The following is a 19,528-nucleotide window of genomic DNA, read 5'->3' on the forward strand; positions in this document are numbered from 1 at the left end:
AACGGTAGGATTATGCTTTTGTTCTGCTTTCATATTACCACTTGAACGGTAAGATTATGTAGCCGGTCCACTTGAACGGTAGGCTTATGTAGCCCGTACGCTTCAACGGTAGCACTATGTATCCCGTCCACTCGAACGGTAGGCTTATGTACCCCGTCCGCTTGAAAGGATTATGTAGCCCGTCTGCTTGAACGGGAGGATTATTTAGCCCGTCCACTCGAACGGTAGGCTTATGTAGCCCGTACGCTTTAACGGTAGCACTATGTATCCCGTCCACTCGAACGGTAGGCTTATGTACACCGTCCGCTTGAACGGTATGATTATGTAGCCCGTCCTCTTGAACGGTAGGATTAGGTAGCCCGTCCCCTTGAACGGTAGCACTACGTAGCCCGTCCACTCGAACGGTAGGATTATGTAAACCGTCCACTTGAACGGTACCATTATGTAGCCCGTCCACTAGAACGGTAGCACTATGTCCCCCGTCCACTTGACCGGTAGCACTATGAAGCCCGTCCACTTGACCGTAGGACTAAGTACCCCGGCCACTTGAACGGAGGACTATGTACCCCGTCCATTTGAACGGAAGCACTATGTACCCCGTCCACTTGAACAGAAGGATTATGTAGCCCGTGCGCTTGAACGGTAGCACGATGTAGCCCGTCCACTTAAACGTAGGAATAAGTACCCCGTCCACTTGACCGGTAGGATTATGTACCCCGTTCACTTGAACGGTCGGACTATGTAGCCCGTCCCCTTGAACGGTAGGATTATGAAGCCAGTCCACTTGGACGGTAGGATTCTGTAGCCAGTCCACTTGAAAGGTAGGATTATGTAGCCCGTGCGCTTGAACGGTAGCACTATGTAGCCCGTCTGCTTGAACGGTAGCACTATGTACCCCGTCCACTTGAACAGTAGGATTATGTAGCCCGTCCGCTTGAACGGTAGGATTATGTAGCCCGTCCACTTGAACGGTAGGATTATGTAGCCCGTACGCTTGAACGGTAGCACTATGTAGCCCGTACGCTTGAACGGTAGCACTATGTAGCCCGTCCGCTTGAACGGTAGATTTATGTACCCCGTCCGCTTGAACGGTAGGATTTTGTACCCCGTCCGCTTGAACGGTAGGATTCTGTACCCCGTCCGCTTGAACGGTAGGATTCTGTACCCCGTCCGCTTGAACGGTAGGATTATGCTTTTGTTCTGCTTTCATATTAAGCTGAATTTATGGGTGAGCTCATCAGGACTGTAAACAAAAATCTGAAAAAGTCCTTCAATTTCACATCCAAATATATCGATAATGTACTGTTTTTGAAAAGCAAGAAATGAAATCACCACATCGATCGTATAACCCTTCAGAGCTTGAAATCAATAACACCACATCCTCGTCTACTACAGCTACATTAATATTCCTCGGTCTATATTTACAACATGACCGATAGAGTCGGCTTACTACTAAACTGTATGATAAGCAGGACGATTTCGACTTTCTGATCGTGAACTTCCCCCTTATTGATAGCAACATCCCTGCGTCCCCTACCTTCGGTGTTTACATGTCGCAGTTGATATGGTAGTCAATTATTTGCTCCGAAAATCATGACCTCTGTGTTAGTTGTCGACTGATGACGGACAAACTTACAACACATGGTTTTCTGAGATGGAGACTATGGACAAGTGTCATGGTCGCCATCAGGATCTTGCAGGGAAATATGGTATCTCTTTGTGTGATATGAAGGTGGATGCTTTTGATTATGCTCATTTGAGTGCCTTGTGGTTTTGTTGTCACTACCCGAGTTATCTCGATGTTAGGTCGTGACATAACTCGTATCGACTTAGATTTACATGGCGGGTGTCATCGATGAAGCAGAAGACGCTTTCCCTTCCGGAACACCTGGCCATTTTCACCTGGTACTTTTTCCTTTGATCATTATGTTGCCCTAATTTTATCGATTTTGAGTCGAATCATGGTTTTGTTAGGACTTGAGTATTTCCATGTTCTTGTGTTAAAGGTGTCACCCACTAAAAGCACTTCCTTGTTTGTAAAATTTACAATATAAAAATATCTCGAGAAAACATCGACGATAAATATTGAAATTCAAACGCCATCTTTACCCTCCTTAAAGGCCCGGTCACACCGCCCGAACTTTGTTGGAGCGTTCCTTGAACGGTAGGGAGAGGGGACCGAATTTCGACAACGCTCGTCACCGCGCACAAAATGGGAAAAAAATCGAAAACACGGGCGTTGCCTTAGGGGTGCACCTCTGAAGCCGGCGTTGCTATAGCGTTGGCTGAACGGTAGCGAGCGGTAGCGAACGTTGGTTTAGCGGTGACGCGAGCGTTGATAGAGCGGCGTTCTGCGCATGCGGGCGTTGGCTCGGCGGGGGTTTAAAGTTGGTTTAGCGGCATATTCCAAATGGGCTCCTGGTCCATTTATCCCCGTATTTATAGCCAAATTCTGGTCCCGCTCCGACACCTCCATACCAACGCCAAACCAAAGTTCATCACCCCAATGGATCGCAGCTTCAACGCCCGACACCTTTCCAGCAATCCTGTGTCCGCTCGTAAAACGCTTACAACCGCTCCACCAAAGTTTGTGCAACGTTTAATCACCGCCCGGGCAAAGCTGGCGAAGCAGCGGTGGTCCAGCGTTAACGATTTCTGCGTTGGCCTAGCGGACCCAAGCGTCCACGAACTTGCGTCTAGCGGTGCCAAACTTTGACTGGACGTTGTTGGAGCGGTGGTGAACTTTGCCGGAGCGGAAAATTGCCCGCTCCTCACCGCTCGCAATATTTTGTGCAGCTCAAAACTTTCGGAGCGGTAGGAGGGACCATAAGCGGTGGCCGAGCGTATACGGAGTTGCCTTTACGGGGACCAACTTCTGGTGAACGGTAACGAGCGGTAACGAGCGGTGATGAATTTTTTTCACCGCTCCAGGAACGCTCCAGCAAAGTTCTTGCGGTGTGAACGGGCCTTAAGGTATTCGACGTATGCGTGTGAAGCGTCGTATCGCACAGACCCTGGACCGTTATACAGTACGTGTGTAGCGTCGTATTGTACATACCCTGGGCCGTTATACGTGTGTAGCGTCGTATCGTACAGACCCTTGACCGTTATACGTGTGTAACGTCGTATCGTACAGACTCTGGATCGTTATACAGAGTGTAGCGTCGTATCGTACAGATTCTGGGCCGTTATTCAGTGTGTAGCGTCGTATCGTACAGACTCTGGATCGTTATACAGTGGGTAGCGTCGTATCGTACAGACTCTGGATCGTTATACAGTGTGTAGCGTCGTATCGTACAGATTCTGGGCCGTTATACGTGTGTAGCGTCGTATCGTACAGATTCTGGGCCGTAATACGTGTGAAGCGTCGTATCGTACAGACTCTGGATCGTTATACAGTGTGTAGCGTCGTATCGTAAAGACCCTGAACCGTTATACGTGTGAAGCGTCGTATCGTACAGACCCTGGACCGTTATACGTGGGAAGCGTCGTATCGTACAGACTCTGGATCGTTATACAGTGTGTAGCGTCGTATCGTACAGATTCTGGGCCGTTATACAGTGTGTAGCGTCGTATCGTACAGACCCTGGACCGTTATACGTGTGAAGCGTCGTATCCTACAGACTCTGGATCGTTATACAGTGTGTAGCGTCGTATCGTACAGACCATGGACCATTATACGCATGTAGCGTCGTATCGTACAGATTCTGGGCCGTTATACGTGTGTAGCGTCGTATCGTACAGACCATGGACCGTTAAACATGTGAAACGTCGTATCGAACAGACCCTGGACCGTTATATGTGGTTAGTGTCGTATCGTACAGACCCTGGACCGTTATATGTGTGTAGTGTCGTATCGTACAGACCCTGCACCGTTATACGTGTGAAGCGTCGTATCGAACAGACCCTGGACCGTTATACATGTGTAGCGTCGTATCGTACAGACCCTGGACCGTTATACGTGTGTAGCGTCTTATCGTACAGACCCTGGACCGTTATATGTATGAAGTGTCTATCGTACAGACCCTGCACCGTTATACGTGTGAAGCGTCGTATCGTACACACCCTGGACATTTATACGTGTGTAGTGTCGTATCGAACAGACCCTGGACCGTTATACGTGTGTTGAGTCGTATCGTACAGACCCTGGGCCGTTATACGTGTGTAGAGTCGTATCGTACAGACCCTGGACTGTTATACGTGTGTAGCATCGTATCGTACATACCCTGGACATTTATACGTGTTTAGAGTCGTATCGTACAGACCCTGGGTATTTACACGTGTTTAGAGCCGTATTGTACAGACTCTGGACATTTATACGTGTGTAGCATCGTATCGTACATACCCTGGACATTTATACGTGTTTAGAGTCGTATTGTACAGACCCTGGACCGTTATACGTGTGTAGAGTCGTACCGTACAGACCCTGGACCGTTATACGTGTGAAGCGTCGTATAGTACAGACCCTGGACCGTTATACGTGTGTAGCGTCGTATCGTACAGACCCTGGACCGTTATAAATGTAAAGCGTCATATCGTACAGACCCTGGACCGTTATACGTGTGAAGAGTCGTATCGTACAGACCCTGGACCGTTATACGTGTGTAGCGTCGTATCGTATGTTTGATAAAGTCAGAACTGTCATACCGACCAATGGCAGCATACAAATAGGAGTAAATAAATCTGATATCTACACTATCTTCTTTATAAACTCCGTAATTTATCTTACGTCTGTTTTATATGTGTAACACTGTTCTTAATGCAGCATCTTGCTATATCGACAAAACTTCGCATTGCCAACTCCGCCAAATTGAAATCGTTTTAAATCTTGAACAAAATTTTACGCCTTTCGTTACCTGCTAAAAAACCGCAATGTTACATGTTTGTATTTTGTTTTTAGTTTAAACGATTGCAAATTTTTTAAAAAAAGTGAAAGTTAAAATGTAATGTGTAATATAAATGAAAGTGTTTTGAAATATTACAATTTTATATTAAACATTTGATTCTTTTTCGAATTTAGGTTTTTCCTTACGCCTCAATTAAAAAAAGCATTGTTCCACTTTTCTCTATCCACCATTCTATTACTAAAATTCTTAAGACAATTGTGTTTATCTGTCATGTATTGTCTCAGGTTTAGACGTGTATGTAGTGTTTGATATGTGGACCATACATAGATGCTATCGTATTTCATGACTTCAAAGTGGAATTATTAAAAAGAGGATTGTGCTAATATTCGACTGTTAGTTAAGTCTGCCTTTAAGTAAAGTCAGGACATAATGCTGTAGAGTTTATTTAAAGCGTTTGTATTTTTCTTGGTTTTTAATACTTCGACGTTATTTCAGCCTAGCAAGGGTTCATTAACTCGTTCACCTTCCGAAGATGAAATTACGAAAGAACGGGAAATAAATAGCTTTTATAAATGACATGAAGTGACATCGTCAAATGGAGGGTGATCTCCTCACGCTCGTCACGTTACTGCCGCCGCCACTTTTAGGATTTCGTCACCACTTAGGTGGCTATCTTATAATTGACAATCAAACACTTTCTCATAAGATATATGCCAAAAATACAAACTAAAAAACCTGTCCCGCGAAATATCTTAACTTTTCATTATCACATGCATTGACTCTTTCTGACTTGTCCCCTGATTTCAGCTCACTGCGCAGACTCGGTCGTAAGTACAGATACTAGAGACAGGACAAACATGGCTCTTGGTGGGTATTTGGAACATTCGATGTGGAAAATCATTTTTTTGATATCTTTGTCGTTCGCTTCGCTATCAATAAACTATTTCCCAATGTATATGTACATTTTCGTTAATCACTCGGTATACTTTATATGAGAACGTCCCGCTTGTTCTACTGTAAACGTGTCGATTGGGGGCCATGTCATGGTGGTGGTTTGATGCTTTGATGCACAATACATCAGAGGGGATATGTGACATTGATGACGCCATTGCATGTTTAGTGGCAATAATTGTGTTTCAATTATGATTGTCAAACAACATGAAGGGAAACTAGTGGGTCAAGTATTTGTTGGGAATACCTCAGCGGTATTTAAATAAGGTCTTACATACAGTGCACACAATTCAAACATGTCGCTCTTTGGACTATTCCACAGGTCATAATACCGACATACATTTTGCAATTATCCATCACATTAGCACAGCTGATTGACTTAATTGAGCTTATTTTCCCAAGGGATTAATAAATCAAGAAAGAGTGAGCGGTGATCATTATTGTTAACAATGATTGAATACACATCGATAGCAACACATTGACATTTTCTTCATAAATTCTGCGTCGGTCTCCTACTAGGTATTTACAGTTCTATACATATCATCAAGAAATTAAACATTATAGACAAAAAAGTAAGATGAAAATAGCAACATACCGAGGCTCACCGAAAACTCGGTTACTACAAGTAAAGAAATAGGTATTGAAGATAATGAATTCCGTTTAAACTAGGCTTTATCCATTTTTTATATATAAATCAAGTAAAAACGAACACAACATTGATGAATAGCAGGCATATGTATGTTGATGTATAGGTCAAAGAAGTAATATAGGCCGTAAAATCCCATATAACACTGGATCCTAATGGAGGTATGTCCGTAGGATACGAATTACTTAAAATAGTATATGAGGCAAAGAAGTAATTCCAACAGTGTAGACAAGTTTAGGTTGTCAAATTTTCGGAGCGATCCCCTCCTTTATCAAGATACAGTGAAACAGAACAGTTACATGTACATATACATCATATTACAAGAAGATAGAACTGATATATATCAGTTATATCTCCTTGTAATATGATGTATGACAGTTTCATTTATCGTGATAAAGGACGTGATGTAGCATTGTAGCTACTGCTGTCATACTCCAAGAGTCGTGGGACTTTTGTACAGTAGCTATACTGCTGTCATACTCCAGGAGCCGTGAGAGTGTTGTGGCTACTGCTGACAAGCTCCAGGAGCTCCGAGCCTTGTGTAGCCACTGCTGTCATACTCCAGGAGCGGTGAAGGTATTGTGGCTACTGCTGTCATACTTTAGGAACCGCGAGACCTGTGTAGCTACTACTGTCATACTCCAGGAGCCGCAAGACTTTTGTAGCCACTGCTGTCATACTCCAGGAGCCGTCTGATTTTTGTAGCTTCTTGTGCCATACTCCAGGAGCCGTGATACTTTTGTAGCTACTGCTGTCATACTCCTTGGGCCGTGAGACTATTGTAGCTACTGCTGTCATACTCTACGAGCCGTGAGACTTTTGTAGCTACTGCTGCCATACTCAAGGAGCCATGATATTTTTGTAGCTACTGTTGCCATACTCAAGGAGTCGTGAGACTTTTGTATCTACTGCTGTCATGCTCCAGGAGTCGTGAGACTTTTGTAGCTACTGCTGTCATACTCCAGGAGGCATGAGACTTTTGTAGCTACTGCTGTCATGCTCCAGGAGCCGCGAGACTGTTGTAGCTACTGCTGTCATACTCCAGGAGCCATAAGACTTTTGTAAATACTGCTGTCATACTCCAGGAGCAGTGAGACTGTTGTAGCTACTGCTGTCATACTCCTGGGTCATTGAGACTGTTGTAGCTACTGTTGTCATACTCCAGGAGCCATGAGACTTTTGTAAATACTGTTGTCATACTCCAGGAGCAGTGAGACTGTTGTAGCTACTGCTGTCATACTCCTGGGTCATTGAGACTGTTGTAGATGCTGCTGCCATACTCCAGGAGTCGTGAGACTGTTGTAGCTACTGTTGTCATACTCCAGGAGCCATGAGACTGTTGTAGCTACTGCTGTCATACTCCTGGGGCATTGAGACTGTTGTAGATGCTGCTGTCATACTCCAGAAGTCGTGAGACTTTTGTAGCTACGGCTGTCATACTCCAGAAGTCGTGAGACTTTTGTAGCTACTGCTGTCATACTCCAGGAGCCGTCGGACTTTTGTAAATACTGCAGTCATACTCCAGGAGCAGTGAGATTGTTGTAGGTACTGCTGTCATACTCCTGGGGCATTGAGACTGTTGTAGCTGCTGTTGTCATACTCCAGAAGTCGTGAGACTGTTGTAGCTACTGTTGTCATCCTCCAGGAGCCGTCGGACTTTTGTAGCTACTGCTGTCATACTCCTGGGGCATTGAGACTGTTGTAGCTACTGCTGTCATACTCCATGAGCAATGATACTGTTGTAGCTACTGCTGTCATACTCCAGGAACCGTGAGACTGTTGTAGCTGCTGCTGTCATACTCCAGGAGCCGCGAGACTTTTGTAGCTGCTGCTATCATACCCCAGGAGCCCCGAGACTTTTGTAGCTACTGTTGTCATACTCCAGGAGCCGCCAGACTTTTGTAGCTGCTGCTGTAATACTCCAGGAGCCCCGAGACTTTTGTAGCTACTGTTGTCATACTCCAGGAGCCGCCAGACTTTTGCAGATACTGCTGTCATACTCCAGGAGCCGTGAGACTGTTGTAGCTACTGCTGTCATACTCCAGGAGTCGTGAGACTTTTGTAGCTACTACTGTCATACTCCAGGAACCGTCGGACTTTTGTAGCAACTGTTGGCTACTCCAGGAGCCGTGAGACTGTTGTAGCTACTGCTGTCATACTCCAGGAGCCGTGATGATTTTGTAGCTACTAATGTCATACTCCAGGAGCTGTTAGAATTTTGTAGCTTCTACTGTCATACTCCAGGGGCATTGAGACTGTTGTAGCTACTGCTGTCATACTCCAGAAGCCGTCTGACTTTTGTAAATACTGTTGTCATACTCCAGAAGTCGTGAGACTGTTGTAGCTACTGTTGTCATACTCCAGAAGCCGTGAGACTGTTGTAGCTTCTGCTGTCATACTCCAGGAGCCGTCGGCCTTTTGTAGCTACTGCTGTCATACTACAGAAGCCGTCTGACTTTTGTAAATACTGCTGTCATACTTCAGAAGCAGTGAGACTGTTGTAGCTACTGCTGCCATACTCCAGGAGCCGCGAGACTGTTGTAGCTACTGCTGTCATCCTCCAGGAGCCGCGAGACTTTTGTAGCTGCTGCTGTCATACTGCAGGAGCTGCGAGACTTTTGTAGCCGCTGCTGTCATACTCCAGAAGCCGCGGGACTTTTGTAGCTACTGTTGTCATACTCCAAAAGCCGCGAGACTTTTGTAAATACTGTTGCCATACTCCAGGAGCCGCGAGACTTTTGTAGCTGCTGCTGTCATACTGCAGGAGCCGCGAGACTGTTGTAGCTACTGCTGCCATACTCCAGGAGCCGCGAAACCTTTGTAGCTGCTGCTGTCATACTGGAGGAGCCGCGAGACTGTTGTAGCTACTGTTGTCATACTCCAGGAGCCGTCGGACTTTTGTAAATACTGCCGTCATACTCCAGGAAGCCATGATATTTTTGTAGCTACTGTTGCCATACTCCAGGAGCCGCGAAACTTTTGTAGCTGCTGCTGTCATACTCCAGGAGCAGCGATACTATTGTAGCTGCTGCTGTCATGAGCCGTGAGACTGTTGTAGCTACTGCTGTCATCCTCCAGGAGCCGTCGGACTTTTGTAAATACTGCCGTCATACTCCAGGAGCAGTGATACTGTTGTAGCTACTTGTGTCATACTCCTGGGGCATTGAGACTTGTGTAGCTACTGCTGTCAAACTCCAGGAGCAGTTATACTGTTGTAGCTACTGCTGTCATACTCCATCATACTCCTGGGGCATTGAGACTGTTGTAGCTACTGCTGTCATACTCCAGGAGCCGTCGGACTTTTGTAAATACTGCTGTCATACTTCAGGAGCAGTGAGACTGTTGTAGCTACTGCTGTCATACTCCAGAAGTCGTGACACTGTTGTAGCTACTGCTGTCATACTCCAGGAGCCGTCGGACTTTTGTAGCTACTGCTGTCATACTCCAGAAGTCGTGACACTGTTGTAGCTACTGCTGTCATACTCCAGAAGTCGTGAGACTGCTGTAGCTACTGTTGTCATACTCCAGGAGCCGCGATACTTTGGTAGATACTGCTGTCATACTCCAGGAGCCGCGAGACTTTTATAGCTACTGCTGTCATACCCCAGAAGTCGTGAGACTGTTGTAGCTACTGCTGTCATACTCCAGGAGCCCTCGGACTTTTGTAAATACTGCTGTCATACTCCAGAAGTAGTGAGACTGTTGTAGCTACTGCTGTCATACTCAAGGAGCCGTCGGACTTTTGTAAATACTGCTGTCATACTCCACAAGCAGTGAGACTGTTGTAGCTACTGCTGTCATACCCCAGAAGTCGTGAGACTGTTGTAGCTACTTCTGTCATACTCCAGGAGCCGTCGGACTTTTGTAAATACTGCTGTCATACTCCACAGAAGTCGTGAGACTGTTGTAGCTACTGTTGTCATACTCCAGGATCCGCGATACTTTTGAGGCTACTGCTGTCATACTCCAGGAGCCGCGAGACTTTTGTAGCTGCTGCTGTTATACTGCAGGAGCCGCGAGACTTTTGTAGCCGCTGCTGTCATACTCCAGGAGCCGCGGGACTTTTGTAGCTACTGTTGTCATACTCCAAAAGCCGCGAGACTTTTGTAAATACTGTTGCCATACTCCAGGAGCCACGAGACTTTTGTAGCCGCTGCTGTCATACTGCAGGAGCCGCGAAACTGTTGTAGCTACTGCTGCCATACTCCAGGAGCCGCGAGACTTTTGTAGCTGCTGCTGTCATACTGGAGGAGCAGCCAGACTGTTGTAGCTACTGTTGTCATACTCCTGGAGCCGTCGGACTTTTGTAAATACTGCCGTCATACTCCAGGAGCAGTAATACTGTTGTAGCTACTGCTGTCATACTCCAGGAACCGTCGGACTTTTGTAAATACTGCCGTCATACTCCAGCAGCAGTGATACTGTTGTAGCTACTGCTGGCATAATCCTGGGGCATTGAGACTTGTGTAGCTACTGCTGTCATCCTCCAGGAGCCGTGAGACTGTTGTAGCTACTGTTGTCATACTCCAGGAACCGTGAGACTGTTGTAGCTACTGCTGTCATACCCCAGAAGTCGTGAGACTGTTGTAGCTACTGTTGTCATACTCCATGAGCCGCGATACTTTTGTAGATACTGCTGTCATACTCCAGGAGCCGCGAGACTTTTGTAGCTACTGCTCTCCTGGGGCATTGAGACTTGTGTAGCTACTGCTGTCATACTCCAGGAGCCGCGAGACTTTTGTAGCTGCTGCTGTCATACTCCAGGAGCAGCGATACTATTGTAGCTGCTGCTGTCATACACCAGGAGCCGCGATACTTTTGTAGCTACTGTTGTAATATTCCAGGAGCCGCGAGACTTTTGCAGATACTGCTGTCATACTCCAGGAACAGTCGGACTTTTGTAGCTACTGTTGTCTACTTCCGGAGTCGTGAGACTGTTGTAGCTACTGTTGTCATACTCCAGGAGTCGTGAGACTTTTGTAGCTACTACTGTCATACTCCAGGAACTGTCAGACCTTTGTAGCAACTGTTGTCTAGTCCAGGAGCCGTGAGACTGTTGTAGATACTGCTGTCATACTCCAGGAGCCGTCGGACTTTTGTAAATACTGCTGTCATACTCCTGGGGCATTGAGACTGTTGTAGCTACTGTTGTCATACTCCAGGAACCGTGAGACTGTTGTAGCTACTGCTGTCATACTCCAGAAGCCGTCAGACTTTTGTAAATACTGCTGTCATACTCCAGGAGCAGTGATACTGTTGTAGCTACTGCTGTCATCCTCCAGAAGTCGTGAGACTGTTGTAGCTACTGTTGTCATACTCCAGGAACCATGAGACTGTTGTAGCTACTGCTGTCATACTCCAGGAGCCGCGATACTTTTGAAGCTACTGCTGTCATACTCCAGGTACCGTGAGACTTTTGTAGCTACTGCTGTCATACTCCAGAAGTCGTGAGCCTCTTGTAGCTACTGCTGTCATACTCCAGAAGTCATGAGACTGTTGTAGCTACTGCTGTCATACTCCAGAAGCCGTCAGACTTTTGTAAATACTGCTGTCATACTCCAGGAGCCGCGATACTTTTGAAGCTACTGCTGTCATACTCCAGGTACCGTGAGACTTTTGTAGCTACTGCTGTCATACTCCAGGAGCTGCGCGACTTGTGTAGCTACTGCTGTCATACTCCAGACGTCATGAGACTGTTGTAGCTGCTGCTGTCATACTGCAGGAGCCGCGAGACTTTTGTAGCCGCTGATGTCATACTCCAGGAGCCGTCGGACTTTTGTAAATACTGCCGTCATCCTCCAGGAGCAGTGATACTGTTGTAGCTACTGCTGTCATGAGACTTTTGTAGCTACTACTGTCATACTCCAGGAGCCGTCGGTCTTTTGTAAATACTGCTGTCATACTTCTGGGTCATTGAGACTTTTGTAGCTACTGTTGTCATACTCCAGAAGTCGTGAGACTTTTGTAGCTACTGCTGTCATACTCCAGACGTCATGAGACTGTTGTAGCGGCTGCTGGCATACTGCAGGAGCCGCGAGACTTTTGGAGCCGCTGATGTCATACTCCAGGGGCGGTCGGACTTTTGTAAATACTGCTGTCATGCTCCAGGAGCAGTGAGACTGTTGTAGCTACTGCTGTCATTCTCCTGGGGCATTGATACTTTTGTAGCTACTGTTGTCATACTCCAGATACTTCAGGAGCCGCGATACTTTTGTTGCTGCTGCTGTCATACTCCAGGAGCCGCGATACTTTTGAAGCTACTGCTGTCATACTCCAGGTACCGTGAGACTTTTGTAGCTACTGCTGTCATACTCCAAATGTCGTGAGATTTTGTAGCTACTGTTGTCATACTCCAGGACCCATGAGACTGTTGTAGCTCCTGCTGTCATACTCCAGGAGCCGTGAGACTTTTGTAGCTGCTGCTGTCATACTGCGGGAGCCGCGAGACTGTTGTAGCTACTGCTGTCATTGCTGTCATACTCCAGGAGCCGCGAGACTTTTGTAGCCGCTGATGTCATACTCCAGGGGCGGTCGGACTTTTGTAAATACTGCTGTCATACTTCTGGGTCATTGAGACTTTTGTAGCTACTGTTGTCATACTCCAGATACTTCAGGAGCCGCGATACTTTTGTTGCTGCTGCTGTCATACTCCAGGAGCCGCGAGACTTTTGTAGATACTGCTGTCATACTCCAGGAGCCGTCGGGCTTTTGTAAATACTGCTGTACTCCAGGAGCCGCGAGACTTTTGTAGATACTGCCGTCATACTCCAGGAGCCGCGATACTTTTGAAGCTACTGCTGTCATACTTCAGGAACAGTGAGACTTTTGTAGCTACTGCTGTCATACTCCAAATGTCGTGAGATTTTGTAGCTACTGTTGTCATACTCCAGAAATCGTGAGACTGTTGTAGCTACTGTTGTCATGCTCCAGGAACAGTGATACTGTTGTAGCTACTGCTGGCATACTCCTGGGGCATTGAGACTTGTGTAGCTACTGCTGTCATTCTCCAGGAGCCGTGAGACTGTTGTAGATACTGCTGTCATACTCCAGGAGCCGCGATACTTTTGTAGCTACTGCTGTTATACTTGTCATACTCCAGGAGCCGTCGGACTTTTGTAGCTACTGCTGTCATACTCCAAATGTCGTGAGATTTTGTAGCTACTGTTGTCATACTCCAGGAGCCATGAGACTGTTGTAGCTACTGCTGTCATACTCCAAATGTCGTGAGATTTTGTAGCTACTGTTGTCATACTCCAGAAATCGTGAGACTGTTGTAGCTACTGTTGTCATACTCCAGGACCCATGAGACTGTTGTAGCTACTGCTGTCATACTCCAGAAGTCATGAGACTGTTGTAGCGGCTGCTGTCATACTGCATGAGCCGCGCGACTTTTGTAGCCGCTGATGTCATACTCCAGGAGCGGTCGGACTTTTGTAAATACTGCTGTCATACTCCAGGAGCAGTGAGACTGTTGTAGCTACTGCTGTCATACTCCTGGGGCATTGAGACTTTTGTAGCTACTGTTGTCATACTCCAGGAGCCGTGAGACTGTTTTAGCTACTGTTGTCATACTCCAGGAGCCGTGAGACTGTTGTAGCTACTGCTGTAATACTCCAGGAACCGTGAGACTGTTGTAGCTACTGCTGTCATACTCCAGGAGCCGTCGGACTTTTGTAAATACTGATTTCATACTCCAGGAACCGTCGGACTTTTGTAGCTACTGTTGTCTACTCAAGGAGCCGTGAGACTGTTGTAGATACTGCTGTCGTACTCCTGGGGCATTAAGACTTGTAGCTACTGTTGCCATACTCTAGGAGCCGTGCGACTGTTGTAGCCGCTGCTGTCATACTCCAGGAGCCGCGAGACTTTTGTAGCTGCTGCTGTCATACTGCGGGAGCCGCGAGACTGTTGTAGCTACTGCTGTCATACTCCAGGAGCCGTCGGGCTTTTGTAAATACTGCTGTCATACTCCAGGAGCAGTGATACAGTTGTAGCTACTGCTGTTGTACTCCTGGGGCATTGAGACTGTTGTAACTACTGCTGTCATACTCCAGGAGCTGTCGGACTTTTGTAAATACTGCTGTCATACTCCTGGAGCCGTGAGACTGTTGTAGCTACTGTTGTCATACTCCAGGAACAGTGATACTGTTGTAGCTACTGCTGTCATACTCCAGGAGCCGTCGGACTTTTGTAAATACTGCTGTCATACCCCAGAAGTCGTGAGACTGTTGTAGCTATTGTTGTCATAATCCAGGAGCCGTCGGACTTTTGTAGCTACTGCTGTCATACTCCAGAAGTCGTGAGACTGCTGTAGCTACTGTTGTCATACTCCAGGAGCCGCGATACTTTTGTAGCTACTGCTGTCATACTCCAGGAGCCGCGAGACTTTTGTAGCTACTGCTGTCATACTCCAGGAGCCGTGAGACTTTTGTAGCTGCTGCTGTCATACTTCAGGAGCCGCGATACTTTTGTTGCTGCTGCTGTCATACTCCAGGAGCCGCGATACTTTTGTAGCTACTGTTGTAATATTCCAGGAGCCGCAAGACTTTTGCAGATACTGCTGTCATACTCCAGGAACAGTCGGACTTTTGTAGCTACTGTTGTTTAGTCCAGGAGCCGTGAGACTGTTGTAGCTACTGCTGTCATACTCCAGGAGTCGTGAGACTTTTGTAGCTACTACTGTCATACTCCAGGAACCGTCGGACCTTTCTAGCAACTGTTGCCTACTCCAGGAGCCGTGAGACTGTTGTAGATACTGCTGTCATACTCCGGAAGTCGTGAGACTGTTGTAGCTGCTGCTGTCATACTCCAGAAGCCATGAGACTGTTGTAGCTACTGCTGTCATTCTCCAGAAGTCATGAGACTGTTGTAGCTACTGTTGTCATTCTCCAGGAGCCGTGAGACTCTTGTAGATACTGCTGTCATCCTCCAGGAGTCGTGAGACTTTTGTAGACTGTTGTAGCTACTGCTGTCATACTCAAGGAGCCGTGAGACTTTTGTAGATACTGCTGTCATGCTCCAGGAGCCGTGAGACTTTTGTAGATACTGCTGTCATCCTCCAGAAGTCATGAGACTGTTGTAGCTACTGTTGTCATACTCCAGGAGCCGCGATACTTTTGTAGCTACTGCTGTTATACTCCAGGAGCCGCGAGACTTTTGTAGCTACTGCTGTCATACTCAAGGAGCCGTGAGACTTTTGTAGCTGCTGCTGTCATACTCCAGAAGTCGTGAGACTGTTGTAGCTACTGCTGTCATACTCCCGAAGTCATGAGACTGTTGTAGCTACTGTTGTCATACTCCAGAAGTCGTGAGACTGTTGTAGCTACTGTTGTCATACTCCAGAAGTCGTGAGACTGTTGTAGCTACTGTTGTCATACTCCAGGAGCCGCGATACTTTTGTAGCTACTGTTGTAATATTCCAGGAACAGTCGGACTTTTGTAGCTACTGTTGTCTACTCCCGGAGGCGCGCGACTTGTGTAGCTACTACTGTCATACTCCAGGAACCGTCGGACGTTTGTAGCAACTGTTTTCTACTCCAGGAGCCGTGAGACTGTTGTAGATACTGCTGTCATACTGCAGGAGGCGTGTTAATTTTGTAGCTACTGCTGCCATACTCCAGGTACTCCAGGAGCCGTCGGGCTTTTGTAAATACTGCTGTCATACTCCAGGAGGCCTTTTGTAGCTACTGCTGTCACACTCCAGAAGTCGTGAGACTGTTGTAGCTACTGTAGTCATACTCCAGGAGCCGCGAGACTTTTGTAGCTGCTGCTGTCATACTCCAGGAGCCGCGAGACTTTTGTAGATACTGCTGTCATACTCCAGGAGCCGTCGGACTTTTGTAGCTACTGCTGTCATACTACAGAAGTCGTGAGACTATTGTAGCTACTGCTGTCATACTCCAAATGTCGTGAGACTGTTGTAGCTACTGCTGTCATACTCCAAAAGTCATGAGACTGTTGTAGCTACTGTTGTCATACTCCAGGAGCCGCGAGACTTTTGTAGATACTGCTGTCACACTCCAGAAGTCGTGAGACTGTTGTAGCTACTGCTGTCACACTCCATAAGTCATGTAGCTACTGTTGTCATACTCCAGGAACCGTGAGACTGTTGTAGCGACTGTTGTCGTACTCCGGGAACCGTGAGACTTTTGTAGCTACTGCTGTCATACTCCAGGAGTCGTGAGACTTTTGTAGCTACTGCTGTCATACTCCAGGAGCCGTGAGACTGTTGTAGCTACTGTTGTCATACTCCAGGAACCGTGAGACTGTTGTAGCGACTGTTGTCATACTCCGGGAACCGTGAGACTTTTGTAGCTACTGTTGTCATACTCCAGGAGCCGTCGGACTTTTTTAAATACTGCTGTCATACTCCAGGAACCGTCGGACTTTTGTTGCTACTTTTGTCTACTCCAGGAGCAGTGAGACTGTTGTAGATACTGCTGCCATACTCCAGGAGTCGTGAGACTGTTGTAGCTGCTGCTGTCATACTCCAGGAGCCGCGATACTTTTGTAGCTACTGTTGTAATATTCCAGGAACAGTCGGACTTTTGTAGCTACTGTTGTCTACTCCCGGAGGCGCGCGACTGGTGTAGCTACTGCTGTCATACTCCAGGAGCCGCGAGACTTTTGTAGATACTGCTGTCACACTCCAGAAGTCGTGAGACTGTTGTAGCTACAGTGATACTGTTGTAGCTACTGCTGTCATACTCCAGGAGCCGCGCGACTGGTGTAGCTACTGCTGTCATACTCCAGGAGCCGTCTGACTTTTGTATATACTGCTGCCATACTCCAGGAGCCGTGAGACTACTGTTGTCTACTCCCGGAGGCGCGCGACTGGTGTAGCTACTGCTGTCATACTCCAGGAGCCGCGCGACTGGTGTAGCTACTGCTGTCATACTCCAGGAGCCGCGCGACTGGTGTAGCTACTGCTGTCATACTCCAGGAGTCGTGAGACTTGTGTAGCTACTGCTGTCATACTCTAGGAACCGTCGGACTTTTGTAGCTACTGCTGTCATACTCTAGGAACCGTCGGACTTTTGTAGCTACTGCTGTCATACTCCAGAAGTCATGAGACTGTTGTAGCTACTTTTGTCATACTCCAGGAGCCGCGAGACTTTTGTAGCTACTGCTGTCATACTCCAGAAGTCGTGAGACTTTTGTAGCTACTGCTGTCATACTCCAGAAGTCGTGAGACTTTTGTAGCTACTGCTGTCATACTCTAGGAGCAGTGATACTGTTGTAGCTACTGCTGTCATACTCCAGGAACCGTGAAACTTTTGTAGCTACTGCTGTCATACTCCAGGCGCCGCGCGACTTGTGTAGCTACTGCTGTCATACTCCAGGATTCGTGAGACTGTTGTAGCTGCTGCTGTCATACTCCAGGGGCATTGAGACTGTTGTAGCTACTGTTGTCATACTCCGGGAACCGTGAGACTTTTGTAGCTACTGTTGTCATACTCCAGGAGCCGTGAGACTGTTGTAGCTACTGCTGTCATACTCCTGGGGCATTGGCTGCTGCTGTCATACTCCAGGAGCCGTGAGACTGTTGTAGCTACTGCTGTAATACTCCAGGAACCGTGAGACTGTTGTAGCTACTGCTGTCATACTCCTGGGGCATTGGCTGCTGCTGTCATACTCCAGGAGCCGTGAGACTGTTGTAGCTACTGCTGTAATACTCCAGGAACCGTGAGACTGTTGTAGCTACTGTTGTCATACTCCAGGAACCGTCGGACTTTTTTAAATACTGCTGTCATACTCCAGGAACCGTCGGACTTTTGTAGCTACTGCTGTCATCCTCCAGGAGCCGCGATACTTTTATAGCTACTGCTGTCCTCCCCCAGGAACCGTGAGACTTTTGTAGCTACTGCTGTCATACTCCAGAAGTCATGAGACTGTTGTAGTTCCTGTTGTCATACTCCAGGAGCCGCGAGACTTTTGTAGATACTGCTGTCATACTCCAGGAGCCGCGATACTTTTAGAGACTGCTGTAGCTACTGTTGTCATACTCCAGGAGCCGCGATACTTTTGTAGCTACTGTTGTAATATTCCAGGAACAGTCGGACTTTTGTAGCTACTGTTGTCTACTCCCGGAGGCGCGCGACTGGTGTAGCTACTGCTGTCATACTCCAGGAGTCGTGAGACTGTTGTAGCTGCTGCTGTCATACTCCAGGAGCCGCGATACTTTTAGAGACTGCTGTAGCTACTGTTGTCATACTCCAGGAGCCGTCGGACTTTTTTAAATACTGCTGTCATACTCCAGGAACCGTCGGACTTTTGTAGCTACTGCTGTCATCCTCCAGGAGCAGTGATACTGTTGTAGCTGCTGCTGTCATACTCCAGGAGCCGCGATACTTTTATAGCTACTGCTGTCCTCCCCCAGGAACCGTGAGACTTTTGTAGCTACTGCTGTCATACTCTAGGAACCGTCGGACTTTTGTAGCTACTGCTGTCATACTCCAGAAGTCGTGAGACTATTGTAGCTACTGCTGTCATACTCCAAAAGTCGTGAGACTGTTGTAGCTACTGCTGTCATCCTCCAGGAGCCGTGAGACATGTGTAGCTACTGCTGTCATACTCTTGTAGCTACTGTAGTCATACTCCAGGAGCCGCGATACTTTTGAAGCTACTGCTGTCATACTCCAGGAACCGTGAGACTTTTGTAGCTACTGCTGTCATACTCTAGGAGCAGTGATACTGTTGTAGCTACTGCTGTCATACTCCAGGAACCGTGAAACTTTTGTAGCTACTGCTGTCATACTCCAGGAGCCGCGAGACTTTTGTAGCTACTGCTGTCATACTCCAGGAACCGTCGGACTTTTGTAGCTACTGCTGTCATCCTCCAGGAGCAGTGATACTGTTGTAGCTGCTGCTGTCATACTCCAGGAGCCGCGATACTTTTATAGCTACTGCTGTCCTACCCCAGGAACCGTGAGACTTTTGTAGCTACTGCCGTCATACTCCAGGAGCAGTGAGACTTTTGTAGCTACTGCTGTCATACTCCAGAAGTCGTGAGACTTTTGTAGCTACTGCTGTCATACTCCAGGCGCCGCGCGACTTGTGTAGCTACTGCTGTCATACTCCAGGA

Source organism: Mizuhopecten yessoensis, unplaced genomic scaffold, assembly GCF_002113885.1.
Source record: "Mizuhopecten yessoensis strain PY_sf001 unplaced genomic scaffold, ASM211388v2 scaffold2423, whole genome shotgun sequence".
NCBI classification, from domain to species: domain Eukaryota; kingdom Metazoa; phylum Mollusca; class Bivalvia; order Pectinida; family Pectinidae; genus Mizuhopecten; species Mizuhopecten yessoensis.